The sequence below is a fragment of the Musca autumnalis genome, unplaced genomic scaffold, assembly GCF_047663935.1.
Source record: "Musca autumnalis isolate F117 unplaced genomic scaffold, ASM4766393v1 scaffold_1, whole genome shotgun sequence".
NCBI lineage: Eukaryota > Metazoa > Arthropoda > Insecta > Diptera > Muscidae > Musca > Musca autumnalis.
Genome location: NW_027411644.1, coordinates 13,582,724 through 13,597,675, shown reverse-complemented (window position 1 = coordinate 13,597,675; position 14,952 = coordinate 13,582,724). Strand labels below are relative to the sequence as shown.

General features: G+C 34.4%; 1 protein-coding gene across 1 annotated transcript in view; it reads left to right on the top strand.

The window, feature by feature from the left end:
- The first annotated feature begins 2,467 nt into the window (after positions 1–2,467).
- LOC141393961 (uncharacterized) overlaps positions 2,468–14,952 on the top strand; it is a 34,359-nt gene continuing 21,874 nt past the window's right edge. Inside the window, exon 1 of the mRNA XM_073967625.1 lies at positions 2,468–2,846. The gene's annotated coding sequence lies outside the window, so the exon portion shown is untranslated. The remainder of the gene's footprint in view (positions 2,847–14,952) is intronic.

The window sequence follows — 14,952 nt, the reverse complement described above, 5'->3', positions numbered from 1 at the left end:
TTGTTCATTTCCTTCGCCTAAAAATTTTTGTTTTATTTTCTTCCTTTTCTTCCATATCATCCTGAGGGGAAAGTCTTTCTAATTCGAAGAGAGTTATTTCCATTTCACCGTAACATCTAACCATTCCAGCTTTTTTAAGAAAATCCAGAGTTTGGCATTTTCACCAGGTAACGTCATTTGTTAGACCAGGTGTAATGATGGTTATATCTAGCGAATGCCACAACTCATGATGAGCATTGAAGTCCTCCAAGACCAGACAGCTATGACCTTCCAAAAGCGGGCTAATGTTAGGCCTATAACATGCAGTACAGTTATTTATCGACTGGATGTATACCTTAAGCAACTCTACCTCGGCTGTTCCACACCTGTCTGCTATCCCAGCCTTTGCAATTAAATTGTAAAAAGGATGCATTTTCAGGGATTGGAACAGCAACGGTTGGTGTTAGGTGCAGCAGGTGCGGCAGCTGTTGGGGGGCCTGAGGGGGAGTCGCGTATTCGGTTAATCTTGTAAAGCCGTAACAGGATTCCAGGAATACTCATAGGGCTATCGACTTCTCTAGGAATCAAAGTAAGAGATAGGTCTGGTCAATGGTGGATTTGGCAGGTCTTTAGCATTAAACCATTTAATTACACTCTGCAACACTGCAAATGCAAACAACTTCTAGTATGCATTTTTTTTTTTTTGAAAGTACATATTTAGACTATAGAAACCCTAGTAGGGTTTCTGTCAGATCCAGTTCGGATTTTATGGTCTCATCTAAACCGGGCTAAATCTACACTTTTTTGCATTTACCAGGCTTTTATCTCAGAAACGAATAGGAATTTGGCCTTTAGCAATATTGTAGCCCTAAACTAGTAGAACTTATCTTTTGAAAAAACCACATAAGAAAAACTCCATCTATGGCATCAAAATATATGAAATATAGAAAATTTTACATAATTGCTGAAATTCTGATCAGTATCGGCTAAACTATTGGGAGTTGAACCAAGTAACCTTTTGCAAAAATCTTCCAAATAAAGTTCTCAACAATTCTTTAGAACATTCTGAAACTCTAAAATGCTTACTTCATGTTGTTTCAGCGGTATTTTGCATCATATCTTTTACAACACGTATTTCAAACGCAGTTCACACCAACAGTTTATTCTCGCATTTCGGATTGCACTACATTATTGACATTTTTAATAAATTGTCGTTGAAAAATGTACTTAAAACAACGGCATTTTACAACAATGACATGTTCTGAAAAGTTGTGTATTACATTCCAGGGAATATTTTTCCAAAAGGAAGTATTCAGACAAAATTAACGGTTTTGGAGATACGGTGCGAAATGTATAAAAATTGTGTAATTTTTCGCATATATTTTGAAATTTGAGTCAAAAAATTTAGTTTTTCAAGTTCATTAGTTCTCCAAATATGTTATCCTTGTCCTTATCTACAAATTTGCTTCAGAGGTCAGAAGAAGATTCGCATTGGTTTCAGAGATATAGCCCCGAATTTCTTTAAAAACTCAATATTTAACCATGTTTAGATGCGGCCATAAAATCCGAGCTGGATCTGACACAACGAAACCAAACTAGGGTTTCTTTTCGTTTGGGTCTGTACTTTCAAAAAATCCTCAGTTCGAATTGTTTGCACAAGATCACCTTAAAAATGTTGCACAGTGTAACTCAACTCAACAAATTCGTAATCACTTAAGAGAGTAATTGAAGTTTTACTCTCTCGAAAGACATTACTGAGTAATTTTTACTTAAAAAGTAAAAGAACATAACCACTAATTTGCAGTAAATGTTTTTCGTGAATCACTGTCATATGATTAAACAATCCGCATTACCCTTTACGTATTACAGATAAATGAATTTCCACATTTCATTTTAAAATTTTATAAAATAAATTAAAAATCTATTAATTTTTGTGCATTCTGTATTCAAACGTTGACAATCATGCAATAGGATAATAATAAGCTATTTGCAACATCATAAATGTAGACTAAATGAATTGCGATTGTTCAAATAAAAAGGGTGGACAGCGAGGCAAGGGTACGCACATTCTCCACATCATAGAAAAAAAAATGCTAATCACATGCAGTAGACGAATAATGATGTTATCCTTAAAATTACATGGATACATTTAGCATCTAGGCAGGCAGGCAGGCTAGCCGCACAACCCGCCAAACAAACCTTAAATAGTAAAACAACAAAAATGAACCGCCACAGCCGACCAGTATTAGAGAGCAACAATTTTTTGGTATACGACGAGGGCAAAAGTTTTTTGTGTGTTTTTTCGCCATAACCACCCCCTAAAGGATATTGAGCCTGACGACTACCACCCAACTACACTTGTTTTTCCTACTTCAACAAAAGCCTTTGTTGCCACTGCTACTACATCAGATGATGATAAGAACGACGGAGATGGCGATGATGATGATGATGATGTCTTTTTAATGCTGAGCAAATATTTTAATCGTTCAGTTTCAAATGTGAAAAGCTCGTGATAACACGTTTTATGTTCCGCAAACGACAACGACAACTAACGGCAAAGGACTTCAACAACAGAACAAATACAAAGAAAGAAATAAATAAATGTTTGCTCTCTACACACGCTTAATGGTTGTAAATGTTGTAAAACGGAAGGAAGTAACTATTTGATTGTAATTGCCGACGGAAGATTTTCATTGAAAAAATTGTTATCAATGTGATGGTGTGACTAAGAAAACTTAAAATAAAAGTGATAATACGAAAAGATAAAAACACAATACATATGAATTAATTGAAATAATAAATGCAACAAAGAAGAAATTTTGGATTATAGCAATTTTATGGATTATAAAAGAAATAATTTTAAAAAGGTTTGTATAAACAATTTACTATATTTGTAAAATGTAAATTTTTGAGTTTTTAACACATTTGATATTTGTGATAACTGCAATAGTATCCGAGATATTTTTATTACATCTACAGAAAGTTTTAAACCAATTTTAAAGAAAGAAAACAATCAGTCTGGGGTTTTAATGACGAGTGGTATTTTTTATAACATTGCGTTCAATTAGTATTTATACACTTCATTTTACATCTTAAAGATGACTAATTAACATGATTTAAAAATCTGTTTAAGTTGCTGAAAGTTTCGAAGATTCAAATGACAGAAAGTGTACCCATACCATAATTTTGACTGGTTCAGTCTTTGATTTTGGGTAGTGTTTATTATGGAAATTAAAATCAATAGTTGACATTAATTACATAATATTCATTATAATAAACAATAATATTGACATAATATTGGCATAAAGTGCACTTTATGAAGGTAAAATCGAAAATGCATCCAACGTTTCACTAAGTTGGGGCGTCATTTCTGATAAAAGAACAAGAACATGTGTTTTTGGCTTAACGAATTAAAAATAAATATAGAGCTGTATCCCGACCAATTATTTCAGAGCTCCACCTTGTTTAAAGATTTTTAACTTTGTAACGATCTTAGGCTGGGTCCAAAACTGTCATAAAATCTATTATGTTTGTTGTCAAAAGTTGTTAACAGAACTCTGAATGGCCGACCTTCTATAGGTCTTGAGTGTACTATTTTAAAAATGTCTTGCCTGAAAAGCGTTCCAAAAATCTTATAATGGTGGCATTCATTATTCCGGACCCTTTCTACATTTGTAACTTATTTACAGTCGAACTTCTCTAAAAAATTACATTCTCTTTCGAAACTTTTTACTAGGTGAATTTTGTCGAGCAAAAATATAGCAGCACCACCTAGCACCTAATTGGCTGATATGTTAATTTTAAATTTTTTACTAGAAATTTTAAAACTTTCAACTAATTTGTTCACGTTATACATTTTTGACCGTTTTGCTACTACGGAAATTCACAATAGCTTAATTATACCCTCAGCATTTATGCTAGGGTATGCGAGAGTATATGAAGAAAAGACAAAATTTTTTAGTTTTCCATAAGAAAAAAATTAAAAAATTTTTTTTAAGCTACATGAAAGATTTTTGGTACATAGATTGGGAAAAAAATCCCATTCTTAAATCTATTCGAGATACTAATTTTGGTTGTTGCGCGCAAAAGTTATGGCGGTTTCAATTCTGATAAAAAGAAAAAAATCTTTAAAATACACTAATCATTATGTTGAGAAACTCTCTTAATTTGGGGCTCCCTAGGTAATATATGATTACTGAGGCCCCATAACATTAGTGAAAAAGTTGTAAATTTTCGCGGAAATTAGGAAAGCATTCAAAACAATTGGTAGTTTACAACTTGTTCTAATAAAATTCAAGCTGTTTATGCATCTGAAAAATATATAAAAAATATGTACGTAATCTAAACATCGCAATGATTCAAATGAAACCAAAACTATACAAATCCGTTTAATGGTTTGCATATTATAGCAAAAACAAAAAGATATATTGAGGAAATTTTATAAATTTTTGTAAGAGAAAATATTTATTAAAATGTATTTTGTGAGTTAGTTGGAAAAATGTAGGAAAAATTTGTCGGAGTTATTCTTCTATTTTAGAGAAATTTCACGCAAAAAATCGAATTTTTTATTCTAATCACTTCTCGAATACACACTAACATCTAGCAGAAGATATGGGTATCGTTCAAATAAATGTTGGGTTCCTTTTAATGGGGTATAATCTTGAAATAAAATTGTATCGGGTAATGTTCATTTTGAAATGCCTATAAATCGGGAAATCCTCAAAATCACTTGATGCGCATGCGGTTTACCAATACAGCGAATTCTTCTTTTTTCATTTGTACACATTTGCCAGGATTTACTTTGGCCGCTAAGATGTAGCATCATCTGCAGTTTAGTGTGCAACAAACTGTATAACGCTTATATTTTGCACAAAGTGCATACACTTTTTATGCGCATCCGATTTCACTATCAACCGTGAAAGAATATATCGATCTAAACATATTTCAATAAAATACATCAAGAACCGTGGATGTAGCATCACACAGTATTTTTTGGATAAATCGGATACAGCTCCCACGCCACTAAATTTTTCAAACCGCTGTTTTCGCACAAACGCGAGTGATGATTCACTTTCTTCATTGAAATGGAAACGATACACATAAAACGCGAATTAGTCAGCGATATTTTGAAAAACATTTTTCGCAAATTTTTCAATTTTTGCAGTAGTCATTTCTGCCGTTCTAGTAGATGGATTTTTACGATCTGTGATTCATATGATCCGGATCGTCGAAAAACTAAAATATCGCGGGGTACCAGCACACTCAAAACGATATTGTAAATATTGTACCCAAAAAATAGGTTTTTTAGAAAAAATATCGCACTAAATTTTGTCTTTTGGCAGTAGATTACTCTGCTGCTGTGTGGGCTACATACTCAATATACATATCAGATTTTGCGAAATCGCGAGTTCTTTAATCCTATAATTGGTTTATCGAAATATCCGAATGCGCGTCCCAGTTACATAAAAAATACAAAAAACACCTGAAATCCGGCTTCAAAATGTCAGCATCGATAAAAGGTGGATCAGTGGAAATTTTGGAAAGTGATACATTAGAAGTGTAATCTTCATTTTGTATTCTCCTACTTTTACTTTGGACAGATGTCCGTCATTTGAATGGTTTAATCAGAAATCGAATAGCAATGTAAAAAACCTGTTTAGCTTCAACGTGTTTTTACCTACGTTTTTTCCTTTACGCGGTCGTAACTACCACGTAAATTAAATTTTTTTGCTAAATTTTTGAGATTTGTACAAAAACATCTAAATTAATCCAGCAATAGTCATAGTTACTGGTAAACTACAATAGTTCGCGTATTATAATAGTGCAAACCTTGGCTTCATGGAAACTAAAAAATTTTGACTTTTCCTCATATACACTTTCATACGGGAAAAATGTGCCTCATCGAAATAATGGTTTTAGACCCCAAGTATGTTTGGACGAAATGTGTTTCATACAATTTGACGTCGATTGAGCAATGTCCGTCCGTCTGTCTGGCTGGCTGGCTGGAGCGCACGATAACTCTCGAGCGGATCAACCGATTCGATCCAAAATTTGGCTTTCGTAATATTTTGTCCAAACTTAGTTTAAGTTCGAAGATGGGCTATATCGGTCCACTCCTTCCGGTACCTCCCCCACAAAACTTCGGAAATGTTCGGATAAGTTGTGCACAGGATAACTCTTGAAGGGAGTAACCGATTTGGTCCATACTTTGCATATCGTGAAATTTCTACCAGACTTAGATGAGGTTCCAATATGGTCCACTCCTTTGGGTACCTCCCACACAAAATTTCGGATAAGTTCAGTTTAGGACCTGCTCCCGAATCGCTTTGATTTTTGTTGCAACAACTTGTATTCATTGCTCCTCATACGACGGTACAAGTTTCATCAGGGGCAAGTCCATACTTCCTGAGAAAATAGCCTGAAAGATGCAAAAAGCCCCTAAACACCGTGTGTAGTGGATGGAGCGCAATATAACTCTCGAACGGATCTGCCGATTCGGTCCAAAATTTAGCCTTCGTAATATTTTGTCCAAATATAGTTTAAATTCGAAGATAAGCCATATCGGTCTACTCTTTCAGGAACCTCCCACACAAAAGTTTAAAAATATTCGGAAAATTGTGCACACGATAACTCTTGAAGGGAGTGACCGATGTAATCCATACTTTGCACATCCTAATATATCTACCAGATATAGATCAGGTTCGAATATGGACTATATTTGTCTACTCCTTCCGGTACCTCACATACAATTTCGGATAAGTTCACTTTAAGACCTGCTCTCGAATCACTTTGATATTGATATTTCTTAGGAAAACAGCCCGAAAGGTATAAAAAAAATCGATAACTCTCGAACTGTTCAGCCAATTTGGTCCAACATTTCGTCTTCGTCATATTATATCCAAACTTAATTTCATGGGGCAATACCGGTCCACAACTTCCGGTACTTCTCCCCAATATTTAAAAAATGTCACTAAAATGCTAGGACGATATCACTTGAATGGGATAACCAATTTGGTCCAAACTTTGGATTTCCTAATATTTTGTTAAAATTTAGTTTAACTTCTAAAATGGCCCATATCGGTCCTCCCTAAGGGTACCTCCCCCACAAAGGTTCAACATTTGTGCCTTAGTGCAGTTAATTCGGCAAGTTCAAATGTCCAAAAAGGGTCACAAAAATTCTGAAGAGACCTTAAATACATTCGATCTGTCCGTAGGTGAAAGTTTCACTTCACATTTGCAGAGGGTATATATCTGTCGGCAAAGCCGACTGACACTTTTTTACTTTAATAGAAAACCTAGCAAAAGAGCGAACTATCAAAAATTGCTTCCCCATACAAATTTGTTCAAAATGTACGGGAACGGAAAAATGGCAAAATTTGCTAACGCAAAATTTCAAAATCAACTTATCACCCAATCGGATTCCAGCAAACACTCTGCTACTTTCTACTCAGCCAAATTTGTCTAGCAAAGAATAAGAGAAGAGAGCGTCATTCGGCGTTATTTTTGTTTAAAGAGATGTGCAAGTTTTGTTACGTTTGGACAACTACAACAGTTATGAAAAAGGCTTGGTCGATCTTCACTGTATGTAATAATTGTTCCACAAACATCCCAGAAGGGACAAGGGAGACTTCGCTCATATCAATGAATGCACCCCGATTCCCATTAGCTCATTGATGTGGGACCTACAGTTAATCGCGTTAATCGCCGAGTACAAACGGCGTGTCCTAATACACCACTTGTGGAAAAGGTTGAAATACTCAGAAATTGTCGTCAACATTACTGAAGGGTATTTTACCACCGTTGAAAATTTGATGTTGCCTGGCTGGGGAATCGAACCCACGACATTAAGCATGCAAGGCGGTGGCACCCGGCATGGACAAAATCGGTTGTAACTGGATCTAATTTGTAAAACCATTCGTTTGGATAGTTGTCGTACCAACCAGCCATTTTAATCGGTCACCGTAGGATTTTTAAGAACTTTTGGGTCATGATTTCAGCAAGCATGGAAAGAACAACTAAAAAAGGTTCAGTTAGATTTGTCGACAAAGATATACCCCCAGCCTATGTGAAATGAAACTTTCATCTTCGGACAAATCGAATGTATTTAGGGCCTTTTTTGAATTTTGTGGCCCCTTTTGGAAATTTGACTTGCCGACAAAAATGTCGATTAGGATTAAAGTTCAAAAGTGTTGCGGAGGAGGTATTTGAAGGAATGGATCCACATATCATACTGGGTCATCGTATAACTTTTAGAGCAGTATGCCAGGAAGCATGGACTTGTCCACGGAAAACATAATATCGCTGTAAACAGGACCAACACGAACAGCATCAGTATACATTTCGAAAGGATCTTCGAACAGAACCTAAATTGCACTTCGACACAAATGTTGAACTTTTGCGGGGTATGTACCCTAAGGATAGGACCGATATGGGCTATTTTAGAAGTTAAACTAAATTGGGACAACATATTAGGAGATCCAACAAAGTTTGGACTAAATTGGTTGCCCAGTCCAAGAGATATCGTACATACCATTTTAGTGAAAACTTTTAAATATTGAAGGGAAGTACCGGAATTTGTGGACCGGTATTGTCCATCTTCGAACTGAAACTAAGTTTGGACAAAATATGACGAAGGCCAATTTTTGAACCAAATCGGTTGATCCGTTCGAGAGTTATTGTGCGCTCCAGCCAGACAGACAGTCGGACGAACATGGCTAAATCAACTCTAAATTGTCTGAAACGGATTTCGTTCAAACATACTTGGGGTCTAAAACCATTATTTCGGTGAGGTACATTTTGCCCGTATGAAAGTGTATATACCCTCGTTGGCACGAATGCTGAGGGTATAATTATATCATTGTAATCAGAATCACACGGACTGCCTTCCATAAAAACTTCAAAACAATCCCCGAAAAGCCCATAAACTGCACATAGTATAACATTTATAGCTTGCTTTTTAGAAATATTATAGAGAAATAAGTTTGAACCAATGTCTGTCACTGCTTCAGATAGTCATCGTGCTCACTAATGAATAACCAAAATAGAGGTTTTGGGTCATTATGTCTAGAAACATGATTTGGTCTACCGCTGTAAGCAGGACTACAAACAAACCTTAAACTGCAATTAAAAGAAAATGTTGAAATTTGTGAGGAAGGCATTCGAAGCTGTTCTTCGCATAGACATTCTTGAACTTGAAGTACGTTTGGAAGAAATTATACGATGATGAGTAAATTTTCGGTCAAATCGATTTCTTAAGTTAACGTGCTAGTCAGTCAATTTAGTTGGTACCAGCAGGGTTTTTTTAGAAGTATGGAATTGCCAATCGTTATACGAGTCGCAAGGACAAATTGCGGCAAAATTATCGATCTGAGACATTTTTCGAAAAAAAATTCGAAAGAAGAAGAAATATTACAAAGTTTAAAGTTTTGACCAAATCGACTATTTTTGAAATTATGTATGTGTCGGAGGTTCTTGACATCATATTCGAAGCTAATTTATGTCTGAAAGAAAAGTTACAGCGTGAAAAGATTAGACCAAATCGCTTATTCGCTTCAGTAACCAATTTTAAACTTTCGTGGGGGATGTATATACCAATATAGTCCAAGGCAAGCAGGCCAGGCAGCTTATGTACCCAGACCTTAAATCTTACTTAGAGAAGTAACCAAACACAACTATAACCTAAGTTTTCACATTAATTATATGAACTTAATATCTGCTTTTAAGTTCTTTTAACTTGAAATAGAGACCGGAAATGTATTTACGTTTGTCTACCTTTATATGGACATATAGCCAACCACATCTCTTTCCTTGTGTATGGTACACATAGAAGCAAACCCACAATGTATAAGTAATTTAAATGAGTCTAGACTTAATACCGCATGTTTGAAACGCTCTGCAAGAAGTGACATTTAAATACTTCCGTAATTATGTTTCACCAGTTATGTAGATTTATGTCCACTGCATTTGTGCTATCTTTTCGTGGCTGCATCTTCGGCATATTAGCACTTCATAGAAAAGCCATCAACAACATACCTTAATACCTTAAGTGGGGAGAGAGGTATACTTGTCATGTGATAGTTGTTGCACTTTGTGGATGTTGTTATTGTCGTTGCATGGAGTTCACTAAACAGTTAGCAGGCAACATAAGTGTGACAGTGTATCTTTATTTTGATTAACTTGATGCATATGTACTTAATGTGACAATATTAGAATCTGCCGAGTACAACCAATATAATAATTCATTGTTAGATTGAAAGGATTTTGTCTAACATAACATAAATGCAACATTGAGATGTCTATATGATGTCAAAGCAGTATCAAGACAAAGTTAACATGTGTAGCCACCAACACTGACTTGTCGAAAAAATTCAATTTCAATATCTTTATTGATTTCTTAAAATATTTTTAGACTTATTCTATATATACATAACTAAAATCCTTAAAGACGACCGAATACTGAAAATATTATCATAAAATTAAGAACAAAATTTAATTGTTATTTTATTTACATATAGTTTTACTTTTTTGACTTCATAATAAATTATGAGAGGTCAAGGCCTGGGTGCATTATTTGCCTCGCTTGCTTGCCTTGCTTTCCTGCTTCATTTCTGATATAATAAAAATAAAAGAATGCCGAGCAAATTTCGAACTAGGTTGCCCTTTTCATTTTTATTTTTTTTATCAGAAGCGAGCAAAGACATAAATACAACAAGATAAGACATTTCTTTTGCTATCATTCTTCAGTGAATGGCTTTTGAATTTAACATAATGTTATGTTACGATATGGTGATATAACATTTTTGTCTTTTATACATTTTTACGTATTTAACCGAATTTACCGATCCAATTGACATGGAATTATTCTTGAATAGATCCTTGAATTCATAAATTTCGTTTCTGATATCATTACATGAAATGTTCTTCCTTGGTTGCGATTTTGAATTAACTGCAACCTATAATGTTTCTATACATAGTTTCGTAAACATTTTTTTGTTGCATGCATTTTGTCAGGTCTTTATTACTTTATGTCTTTGAAGCGAGCAAGACAAGCAGGCGAAACAGCTTATGTACCTAGGCCTTTATAGTTATCCAATATGACGACTACGTTGACTACTATTCTATGAGCTATGAACATGTCGTTCCATCCTAAGTTACATAAACTAAATATCTTAACATCACATCGTAATCATGGTAAATGTCACATTCACATCTTCATTTAGTTAATTCAATATATATTTTCTAAATATACACTTCACCATGTTGATGACAATGCAACACCTTGCCGATTTCAATAGGAGTGTGGTTACGTCTTTTCATACACAGTCATATATGATCCCTGCCAGCAATTGGAAGTGAGTTTCGCATGTGGTATCCGATGGAATTGCAATTTTCGAATTTCGAAAAAAGATGAGTTGTGCTGAATTGTGCTAGGTTTGTGCCCATTTGAGCCGAAAATTTTTTTTCGAAATTCGAAAAAATGGCTGAGATATTTGACAAAACATTTTTTTCGAAAAAATGTTACCAGAATTGCAATTTTCGAATTTCGAAAAAATTTTAAGTTGTGCTGAATTGTGCTCAGTTTGTGCCCATTTGTGCCGCAAACATTTTTTCGATATCTCGTACCATTTTCGAAAAAAACCGATATTTTCGAATACATCACAGAATTGCAATTTTCGAATTTCGAAAAAACAAAAGTTGTGCTGAATTATGCTCAGTTTGTGCTCATTTGTGCCGCAAAATTTTTTTCGATATCTCCTACCATTTTCGAAAAAACCGATATTTTCGAAAATACGATAGAATTGCAATTTTCGAATTTCGAAAAAACAAAAGTTGTGCTGAATTCTACTCAATTTGTGCCAACTTGTGCCGTTTAAATTTTTTCAATATCTCTAACCGTTTTCAAGATATGGTAATTTCGAAAAACCAGTATTTTGTATGAAAAATCACTGTAATTTAATTGCAATAATGCAAATATCGAGATGATCTTTTTTGTGATGAGTTCGACTCGCTGAGCACAATTTTTCGTCCATACATTGGAAATTTCCAACTTTACTCGTTACTCGCTCAAAATGAAAAAATCCTATCACTTCCGTTTAAATAGGATTTTTTTAATTCTGTAAATTGTGCTGAATTGTGCTCGTCTAGCACACATTTTTCGCCTTACATTGCAAAATTCCATCTCTACTCGTTACTCGTTAAAATAGCAAATAATGGTTTCAACGAAAAATTACTGTAATTTCTGTAATAATGCAAATATCGAGATGGTCTTTTTTGTGCTGCGTTGGATACACCGAACAAAATTTTTCGTCCATACATTGGAAATTTCCAATATTACTCGTTACTCGCTGAAACTGAAAAAATCTTATCACTTCCCTTTAAATAGGAATTTTTTAATTCTGTAAATTGTGCTGAGTTGCGCTCGCCCAGCACACAATTTTCGCCTTACATTGCAAAATTCCATCTCTACTCGTTACTCGTTAAAGTAGCAAATAATGTTTTTCAACGAAAAATCATTGTAATTTTTACAAAAATGCAAATATCGAGATGATCTTTTTTGTGCTCAGTTGGATTCACCGAGCACAATTTTTCGTCCATACATTTGAAATTTCAAAGGTCGATTCTCAAAGCTGCCCACACGCCTATCTGCCTTTAATTAACAGGCAAAAAATTCTTTATAAAAAAGGAATGAAGTATTACGCAAAAACCCCAACTCATCATTCACCTTACGCTAAAAAACCCAACTCATTCACCTCTTCGCGGAGAGGATTCACACTTCATACAATTATTATCTGGTTTTCCCATTGATATGTGTTACCACAGGTCAATTTTGTGACATGAAATGAAATCTCGTATATAACGTGTAAAACCCAACTATCACTTTTAAACAGGTAGATTTTTTCCTGGAAATGTGGTATGAATAAAGTCGAATGTTCCCCTTAATATTTTACGTCCTAATGAACCTTAATTTTACCTGTATATATGCGTCCGTTCAAATGAGGCTTTTCCTAAAACGAGCAAGTTTTTATTTTTTTCTGAAGATTCAGCACAAAAAAGAAAATCTCGATATTTGCATATTCACAGAAATCACAGTGATTTTTCGTTGAAACGCATTATTTGCGATTTTAGCGAGTAACGAGTGGAAATACAAATTTGCGAATTACACTGTGCAACTGACGATTTTTTGAAGTATTAAGAGTAACGAGTAAAGTTGGAAATTTCAAATGTATGGACGAAAAATTGTGCTCAGCGAGTCGAACTCATCACAAAAAAGATCATCTCGATATTTCCCAGCAAAATTTGACGGAAGGGGTTCTTTGCGATGACGTGATTTCATGTCATCTTTTGCATTGGTTCAAAGGAAGTCGTGAAAGATCCGATCTTTTCATTAGGATTTGAACCAATGCAAAGGAAGTCGTGAAAGATCCGATCTTTTCATCAGCATTTGTAACCATTCCATCGATCCAATAGAGATGATGTTTGTGTTTTTATTTACACACCTGTTTATTTTCATTTTGGTATGTTCAAGTACTGCAAAAATATACTAATTTTTACTATTTTTTCCGATAACATAAAGGAAAAATTGTTATCGTAGTAAAAATAAGTAGATTCTTGCAGTTTCTGGAACAGACCAAAGTTGTTAGAACTGTCGTCATGATGTTGTCTTACATTTCCTGCATATCAAACAACTAAAACTTCTAAACAATTGGTATTATATGAAGTCCCAACCATCGAGCTAAAAATAGAATCGGACTGCACACATTGCTATTTTAAAAGTTCCCTTTTCTGTTCTAAATCTGACATAGAATAAAATCAATCAAATCTCGCTTCTTGGAATTTGAAAAAAAGTCCGAAACGAAAAGGAACAAGAATCTGAAAATAAAGAAGAAACTACTTTTGGAAAGAAACAATTTAAAATAAATTAATTAAGCATAAATGGCATTTTCCATAAAAAGTCTCTCCTCCCCGTTCGTTACATTTTGTTCTTAGAGATCCCTAAAGCAAGCCGGGTTGTAGATCCCTACATATTTCCATCACTAAACAAAAGAGTATAAATTACCAAAATGTTGTTATAAAATAACAAAATTATAAAATAAAAGTTATTTACGAAATAAAAATACTTAAAGGAGTGCATTTGGAGTCCATGTTGAAATCTGAACTGGTGATGGGAAGATAATTGAAAAAACCTTTTGTAAGATGAAAGAATATCAGTTGCGGAGAACGGAGGAAGTAATCTTTTGCGTTGCAGTGGTGGTGATTACATTGCAATTTCGGATGTAAACTTTTGAAAAACTAAACTGATAAATTAATTGTAGCTATTTCATGAATTCGTTTGAATTAATAAAGAGTTTTGTTTTTCATGAAAACCATATTTCAATACAGCATTTCCATTTTCCAAACAAGACATGAAAATTTCACGCCAAGGGGTTGGTGAAAATGACATGCCAAAGCATTGGTTAAAATGACATGTCAAAGCATGGGTGAAAATGACGTGTCAAAGCATTGGTGAAAATGACATGTCAAATCATTGGTGGAAATGACATGCCAAAGCATTGGTGGAAATGACATGTCAACGCATTGGTTAAAATGACATGCTTAGGATCCAGAAAAGAACGTCATCTTTTGGGGTCCACGCTCATATAAAATTCATCGATGAAGATGCTAAAAAGATGACATGCTAGATCACTTGCACCCATGATTGAATGTCATCTTTGGCATCGAACATTTTGCTGGGTTGCATTATTGCAGAAATTACAGTGATTTTTCATACAAAATACTGGTTTTTCGAAATTACCATATCTTGAAAACGGTTAGAGATATTGAAAAAATTTAAACGGCACAAGTTGGCACAAATTGAGTAGAATTCAGCACAACTTTTGTTTTTTCGAAATTCGAAAATTGCAATTCTATCGTATTTTCGAAAATATCGGTTTTTTCGAAAATGGTACGAGATATCGAAAAAATGTTTGCGGCACA